General features: G+C 40.3%; 1 long non-coding RNA gene across 2 annotated transcripts; it reads left to right on the top strand.

Moving 5' to 3' along the window:
* Positions 1 to 216: 216 nt before the first annotated feature.
* Positions 217 to 6,486, top strand: LOC112830943 (uncharacterized). Of its 2 annotated transcripts, none has more exons than XR_003210032.2 (3): positions 217 to 532; positions 4,380 to 4,821; positions 5,395 to 6,486. It is a non-coding gene; the product is annotated as an uncharacterized lncRNA (long non-coding RNA). The 2 variants fall into 2 exon arrangements; XR_003210031.2 differs by having other exon boundaries at positions 5,392 to 6,486.
* Positions 6,487 to 7,320: the final 834 nt, after the last annotated feature.

Below are 7,320 nucleotides of genomic sequence, written 5' to 3'. Positions count from 1 at the left end.
GAAAATTCCCTGAGCAGGCAAAACCAGTTGAGTCATACAAACAAAGCTCAGTTTAGCTTATTTTGCAAGACTAACTTGACCTGGGTCCTCTCTTGCTTAGGCCTCTGAAAATTATAAGCAAAACTGAAGCTGTTTCCCAAGGTTGAAGGGAGGTAACCACTGACCACTTCCCTAGCATGTAAGAAAATCTTGACATTATAACCAATCCCTGTGAAGAATAAACAGTCACTGCTTCCTCACTATATGTGCTGTTTTATAATGATATTCCCCTGGGCCCCACTCCCCCATGTTTTGGCTTGATGGCTCCCAGTTTGCAAACTGCCTGTTTGGTGCGTGCATGATTGACTTCTACTAATGACTACTTTGGTGATTCATTGGTATTGCTTCTGTTATTTCTGAACTTTGACATTTTGTGGTGTGAGAAGTGGAATTCAAAGAAGACCCCGATGACTGAGGCCCGTGAGCGAACAGGTGCTTGTACCCACAGAGCCCATTGAGCTCCCTGCTGTCTTGTTGCCCATGGGATTTGAGGGTAGGTCTCTCTTCAATCCAAACTCCACTCTCTTTGTGTTTGGAGCTCTCTGACTATATTGTGCATTTTGTTTTTTGAAGCTCCTTGGTAAGTCACCCTCTTCTGTTTAAAAGTGTGGGGGGAGGGGCATGTGATTTTCTGTGTTTTGGAACTGCTGTTGAAAAACAGGGCCCTTCATAGTTAAGACATCTTAGGAAATCTAAAGGCAGAGATGGGTTCCACCTGGTCTGTGGGCCAAATTCTAGTGCCTTTTTGGAAAATGGGTGAACTGTTGGAATTGTAGTGGCCACTTTGGGGAAACTTTAACTTAGTAAGGGGCATCCTTAAAAGAGAGATTTCCAACCTCAGAGACGATGAAATGCATTCTCTGATCGGTTTGCAGAAGCTTCTAAAAGACAAAATGACTCAAAAACAGCTCTAGAAGGATCTTGACAGCATGCAAATAAAAAAAAGTTTTAGTGAAAACTCTTTGGTCATCGGAAGGAGTAAACTTAACTTAGTCTATCTTCCAGAAACACAATTTGGATACAACTATTCTTTTAAGTTTTTTATCTGAGACATGGTTAAAAATTTTAAAACAACAGCTCTAAGATCTGTCTGTATGTTTATGTATGTTCATGTATGTATAATATAGGTATGTGATATTTTTCTACCTCTGGATAGTATTGCCAAAATTAATCTGTAAAGAGCTCTATTCAGTTATCTTTAAAAAAATTAAGTACTGGGGTGCCTGGGTGGCTCAGTCATTAAGCGTCTGCCTTCAGCTCAGGTCATGATCCCAGGATCCTCGGATCGAGCCCCGCATCTGGCTCCCTGCTTGGCGGGAAGCCTGCTTCTCCCTCTCCCACTCCTCCTGCTTGTGTTCCTGCTCTCGCTGTCTCTGTCTCTGTCAAATGAATAAACAAACAAACAAAAAATCTTAAAAAAATAAATAAATTAAGTATTTATGTATCAAATATATTCTCAGAAATATAGAAATTAACCTAAATGTTTTTTAAGTTCACATGATCTAGGATAAAGTTTGATAAATAAAAGCTAGTTTAAGTTTGTTGGCTTAATGAAAGCAGACATGTCTTCAAAATTTGTCAACAAGAAAAATAAGATGATGGTTAGCTGCTTAATATCTCATTAAAGAATAATTGTTAAAAGCAAGTAATTTAAACACATGTAAATAAAATGGAAGTTTATAGTAAGTTAAACTAAATAGTGAATATTCATTAAATATCTAAATTGTTTCCAAATATGATAAACACTAAAAGCTAAACATAAGTTTAAGTTTAGCTACTTTTAGCTTTCTAATTTTTTTACATAGACAAAAATATTGGGGCCTATTAATAAACATGTTTTATGCCACATTGAAAAATTTACTGAGGAAAATTATACTTGCAGAAATTCTGAAATGTATTTATAAACTGGCCAGTCCACAATTGCTTACTTTTTAGTTTTCACTAGGAACTAAGGATTCTCATAATTAAGAGTTCTAATTAATATATGTAATTAAAACCACTAGAAATAATAAGAGTGAAAGACAATAACTATATACAAAAAGTAGGTAAGGAAAATAGAATATGTTTTGTTTGTTTTGTTTTGTTTTGGATAAGGAAAGATATGAAGGATGTAGGTTTTTTTTTTTTTTTTTTTTTGGTAAAGGAAAAAAGAAAGTAATTTTGTCCTAAAGTAAAATGTTCATTCCAGAATAAGGGAAAAAGTTAGGGCAAAAGGTGAATGGATATAGAACAATTGTAGAAGGTTGATGGAAAAAGAACACTGATAAAGGAAATTTATGTGTAGTCAAGCTAAGATTGGAAGAGATTTATTTGAGTTAAAGAGAAAAAAAGGAGAATTTTAATATTAAAAGTACACAGGTGAAAAATCAGAATTTGAGGGGTGCCTGGGTGGCTCAGTTGGTTAAGCGTCTGCCTTCGGCTCGGGTCATGATCCCAGGATCCTGGGATCAGGCCCCATGTCGGGCTCCCTGCTCAGCGGGAAGCCTGCTTCTCCCTCTCCCACTCCCCCTGTTTATGTTCCTGCTCTCTCTCTCTCTCTCTGTCAAATAAATAAATAAAATCTTTAAAAAAAAAAGAAAAATCAGAATTTGATTTTCTCTTTGTTAAAATCACAACTTTGAGATTATTGGTCTGCTCGTAATAAAAAATTGTGAGCGAAGTTTCTTTACCTTTATTGTAATCTGCGTAGAAAACAAAAATTCTGTTTTGTCTTTATGAGGTTTTTGATTACTTGAGAAAAATTAGTCTTCTTATTGAAAGAACTGTTTTCTACAGCGATGTAAATTTTTGTATATGTTAAATTTCATGGGAAGCATTCTCAAATAAGAAGTGATGCTAAGCTTTCTTTAGGTATAGATTTGTATGAAAGTCTTTACAAATCTGACATGTCCTAGTATAATGTTTTCAATCATAATTCCAGCTATTACCTTAAAATATTGTGCATCACAAAAACATCCAAATTTAGTTGCCAATTGCATCGTGTGTATGTGTGTGTGAGAGAGAGAGAGAGAGAGAGAGAGAAAGAGAGCTCTCATCAGATCTCTAACTTTGGCCATTTTTAAGTCTTTTGTCATTTACAGACAGCTTTGTTCTGATGCTTTCGCAGAAGTGTTCCTACAAACATGCCTCATGTTCAAAAAGATCCATGGAAAAGACCCTGACAAGTATTCTAAAAGGCAGGTTTCTGATAACTTTAAGATCATACCCTAAACTGGGCAAGAATTTTTAAAACTTTTATGGCAAACTGACTGATTCATAAAGCTATTAATCCAAGATGAAGCAAAAGCAAGAATTAATTGCAGGACACTGATGAACTGATGAACATGATTATAATTTTTATGACTTCATTCAAAACATTACTAGTTCTTTAATGTATTGTTTTCCAGATTTAAAGGAACTTTTTCCCCCTCCTCTTTTTAAATTGTCTACACCTTATAGAAATTTGGTAAAGTCTACCTTTGCAACAAAGTTTGAAACGTTTATGTTTTTCTCCCTATCTGATCCCTCCAGAATTCTGAAACTCTTATTAAATATTCATATTTTTTTCATGACAACATGGGTATTTGCATAAGTTCAAAAAGAATCTATTCTCCTTGTTACAAGACACAATTGGACAAGTCCTTGGCTTGGCTTCTAAGCCTTGAGAAGCTTTTGAAAGTCCAATCTAAGATTCCTTATGAAAAGTTCTAGCAACGCAGATTTAAAAGAGCCTATATGTTCAATCACTATTCTTGCTGCACTTACGTCAATAATCAGGCCAAGTTTATTGAAACTAGACTTAATTTGCAAACAAAGTAGCCTTACTTTGGTTATCTTTGATAGAAATGGGGATGATTACAGAGAGAAAAATTATGTTTCAATAACGTGCCTTTGTGGATATCAGATTTGATTGCTGCTAATTGTCTTTGAGGTTTTGTTTTCTAGCTGAATACTGGACTGGATCCTGAATTCTTCCAGTTCCTCTAAGATTTGGCTAGAACTCTCCAAACTAACGTTTCCAATTATCTCCCACTCTTTGGACTTGGAATCACTATGAAACTAAAACTGCGCTTTTCCTGAAGCTGGACGATTTGATGTAAACTTCAGGGAATTCAGCGCAACAGCTCATGTGTGGACAATTTTCATGCCTGTGGCTATGTGGCTGCTCAGAAAGATCAGCAGAGACATTCACCTGCAAACCAGGAAAATTTGTCCCATTGCCACTGCCTGCCCTCACTCCATCTGAAGATGCTTAGAACCCAACATCTAGAAATCTCCTGTCCAAACTGCTATAAAAACTCGGAAACTGAATTTATGATTTTCTCAAACTATTAACCTTCATTTTTCTTATGTTCCCACAGAAATGCCTCTCGTTAAATCACCTGATTGCTCACATCACGTTGAAGCCTAACTGAGATGGAAGCTTGCCTGACCCTCCTGAAAGAAAAGGTCCTCAGGTCGTTCATCCTGTCCTGAGTAGTCATGAGGATATGTGTTTGCTAACACATCGTGTTTGCCTACATAAATAACTTTAAAAAAAATTATAACCTGTTTGAGTTATTTAATTGGTTTAATCTTGGCTCCTGGGGAATCTCTGCTCTGGGGGAATTTCTCAGTCCTTGGCTCATGTTCTCCTTATAGGCATCATGTTAACCTCTCTAGTGTGTTGCATACTCTTGAGGGTTTTAAATGCCCGGCGGCAGCCACTTGAGTGCCAAATGGTATCCATCAGTCTCAGAGAACTGGATGAAATCAACAATAACCACAAAGGATGAAGACAGTCGCCTGACAGCTCAACTCAGGGTAACACTGAATGTGTGACTCTTCCATCTGATTACATCAGAGGTGTTAACCGAGAATAGTACTCTACCGGTTGGTCATGCTCGCAGTCTGCTGAGAGAATGGCCCAAAGGGGAGAATTGTTAAAATACAAATTAAATGGAGACCAGCTTTGAAAATTCCCTGAGCAGACAAAACCAGTTGAGTCATACAAACAAAGCTCAGTTTAGCTTATTTTGCAAGACTAACTTGACCTGGGTCCTCTCTTGCTTAGGACTCTGAAAATTATAAGCAAAACTGAAGCTGTTTCCCAAGGTTGATGGGAGGTAACCACTGACCATTTCCCTAGCATGTAAGAAAATCTTGACATTATAACCAATAATAACCAATAATCAATCCCTGTGAAGAATAAACAGTCACTGCTTTCTCACTATATGTGCTGCTTTATAATGATATTCCCCTGGGCCTTATTCCCCCATGTTTTGGTTTGATGGCAGTTTGCAAACTGCCTTTTTGGTGTCAACTTCGATTTCTACTAATGACTACTTTGGTGATGCGTTGGTTTTAATTCTGTTTTTTTCTGAATTTTGACAGCAGTGATGAAAAACACTGGCTTTCTCTAACAGAGCTTCCAGTCCAGCGAGGCCCCCAAAACCTCTCTCGGCATGGGCCATCCCAGCTCCTAAATGCTCTCCGCTACATATGACCCTTGGCTTCCAAGAATGATTGCCAGAAGATTCCAGTTATGGTGCACAAACTGGGAGAGGTATCGCGTTATGCCGTTATCATATCAAAGACACTTTTGTTGGCTGAGCCAGTGTCTCCTGGCAGAGATCACAAAATCAGAGACAGTGAGATGAGAGGACGGACGGATAAGGCCAGCTCCCTTCAGAAGCTTGTGCTCAGTTCTGGGGGATCCCACAAGGGGAAGATTGGGGGAGTTTTGTGGGTTTTTTTTTTTCATTTCTTTTTGTATTTGTAATTTTAAAAATATTGAGGGGGGCGCCTGGGTGGCTCAGTCAGTTAAGCATCTGCCTTCCGCTCAGATCATGACCCAGGGGTCCTGGGATGGAGCCTGTCATTGGGCTCCCTACTCAGCGGGGAGCCTGCTTCTCCCTCTCTCTCTGCCCTGCTCGTGCTCTCTTTCGCTCTCTCTCTAACAAATAAATAAAATCTTAAAAAAATTTTTTTAAAAAGTTGAGGGGCGCCTGGGTGGCTCAGTTGGTTGGGCATCCAACTCTTGATCTCGGCTCAGGTTGTGATCTTGGGGTTGTGAGTTTGAGCCCCCGTGTTGGGCTCCACGTTGGGTGTGGAGCCTACTTAAGGAAAAAAATATTGAATTGTGGTAAAATACACAAAGCATAAAAGGTATCATGTTTGCCATTTTAAGTGTACAGTTCAATAGTATTAAGTACATTCACAGTGTTGTGTAACCAGTCTCCAGAACTTTTTTGTCTTGCAAAACTGAACCTCTGTACACATTAAACAACTTCCTATTGTCCCGTCCCCCCGCCCTGGCAACCACCATTCTACTTTCTGTTTCTATGAATCTGACTAGATGCTCATGTTAGGGAAATCCTCCAGTATTTGTCCTTTGGGGACTGGCTTATTTCACTTAGCCTATGTGAACATGCGGTTCACTCGTGTTGTAGCGTGTGTCAGATTTTCCTTCCTTTTTACGGCTTACAATATTCCATTGTATATGTCTATACCACATTTTGTGGACACTTGGGTTGCTTTCACTTGGGGGCTCCTGTTGCTTTCACTTGGGGGCTCCTGTAAATAATGCTGCTACGAACATGGTGGGGAAGATCAGCCTGAGTGTTCTGGAGCTTGGCAACATTGGCGGGAGGTGGGGCCCACTAGGAGCCCGAAACCGACAAGCCCTGTGTTTGAGGGGGAGGCGCGAGGGCTCAGAGCGCCCTCTTCTGGTGTAGGCTGAGGTAGAGGGAGGGGTGGTTTCCTGGGCCTGAGGAAGTGTGTCCAGGTTTGGGGGAGAGGATCCAGAAGGAAGGGAAATGCCAAACTTTCTCTTCCTCCCCATATATCCAGCCCTGGCCCTGATTTCACACTTTGTTGACCAATCTTTGGAACTCTTGTCAGGTGGTTCGAGATGACTTCCAAACTGTAACATTGCATTAATTACTTTAGGAGAGATCTGGACTCATTCTCCTGTTCTCCCACCATGCTCCTCTTCTGAGCCTCCGTCACACCCCCTCCCCCACCACCAGCAGCCGGCAACCCCCCCCTCCCCCCCCCCCCCCCAGCCAGCAGAGCGTGGCCTCCCTCCTCTGCCATCACCCAGCCCCAGTTTTACTTTTGTTTGCCAGAGTCACCTCCGTCGGCCTCGGCGACTTACCTGTTTCTCTGTCGTCTGTGTGAGACTAAGGTTTGGAGCCAGCTGTATGCCATGTGCCCGTGCTGTTCCTGGCACCGAAGAGGCAGGTGTTCAACGTGGCTTTGTTGGAAGGTGGAAAAGTAGTAGTTTTGAACAGTGATTCAACTGGGGGCTGTGTGGTGGTG

This window comes from Callorhinus ursinus, unplaced genomic scaffold (genome assembly GCF_003265705.2).
Source record: "Callorhinus ursinus isolate GAN/ISIS: 27379988/994484 unplaced genomic scaffold, GSC_fseal_2.0 scaffold20, whole genome shotgun sequence".
NCBI lineage: Eukaryota > Metazoa > Chordata > Mammalia > Carnivora > Otariidae > Callorhinus > Callorhinus ursinus.
Note: the sequence above shows the minus strand (reverse complement) of the source record. Positions and strands in the feature narration are given on the sequence as shown.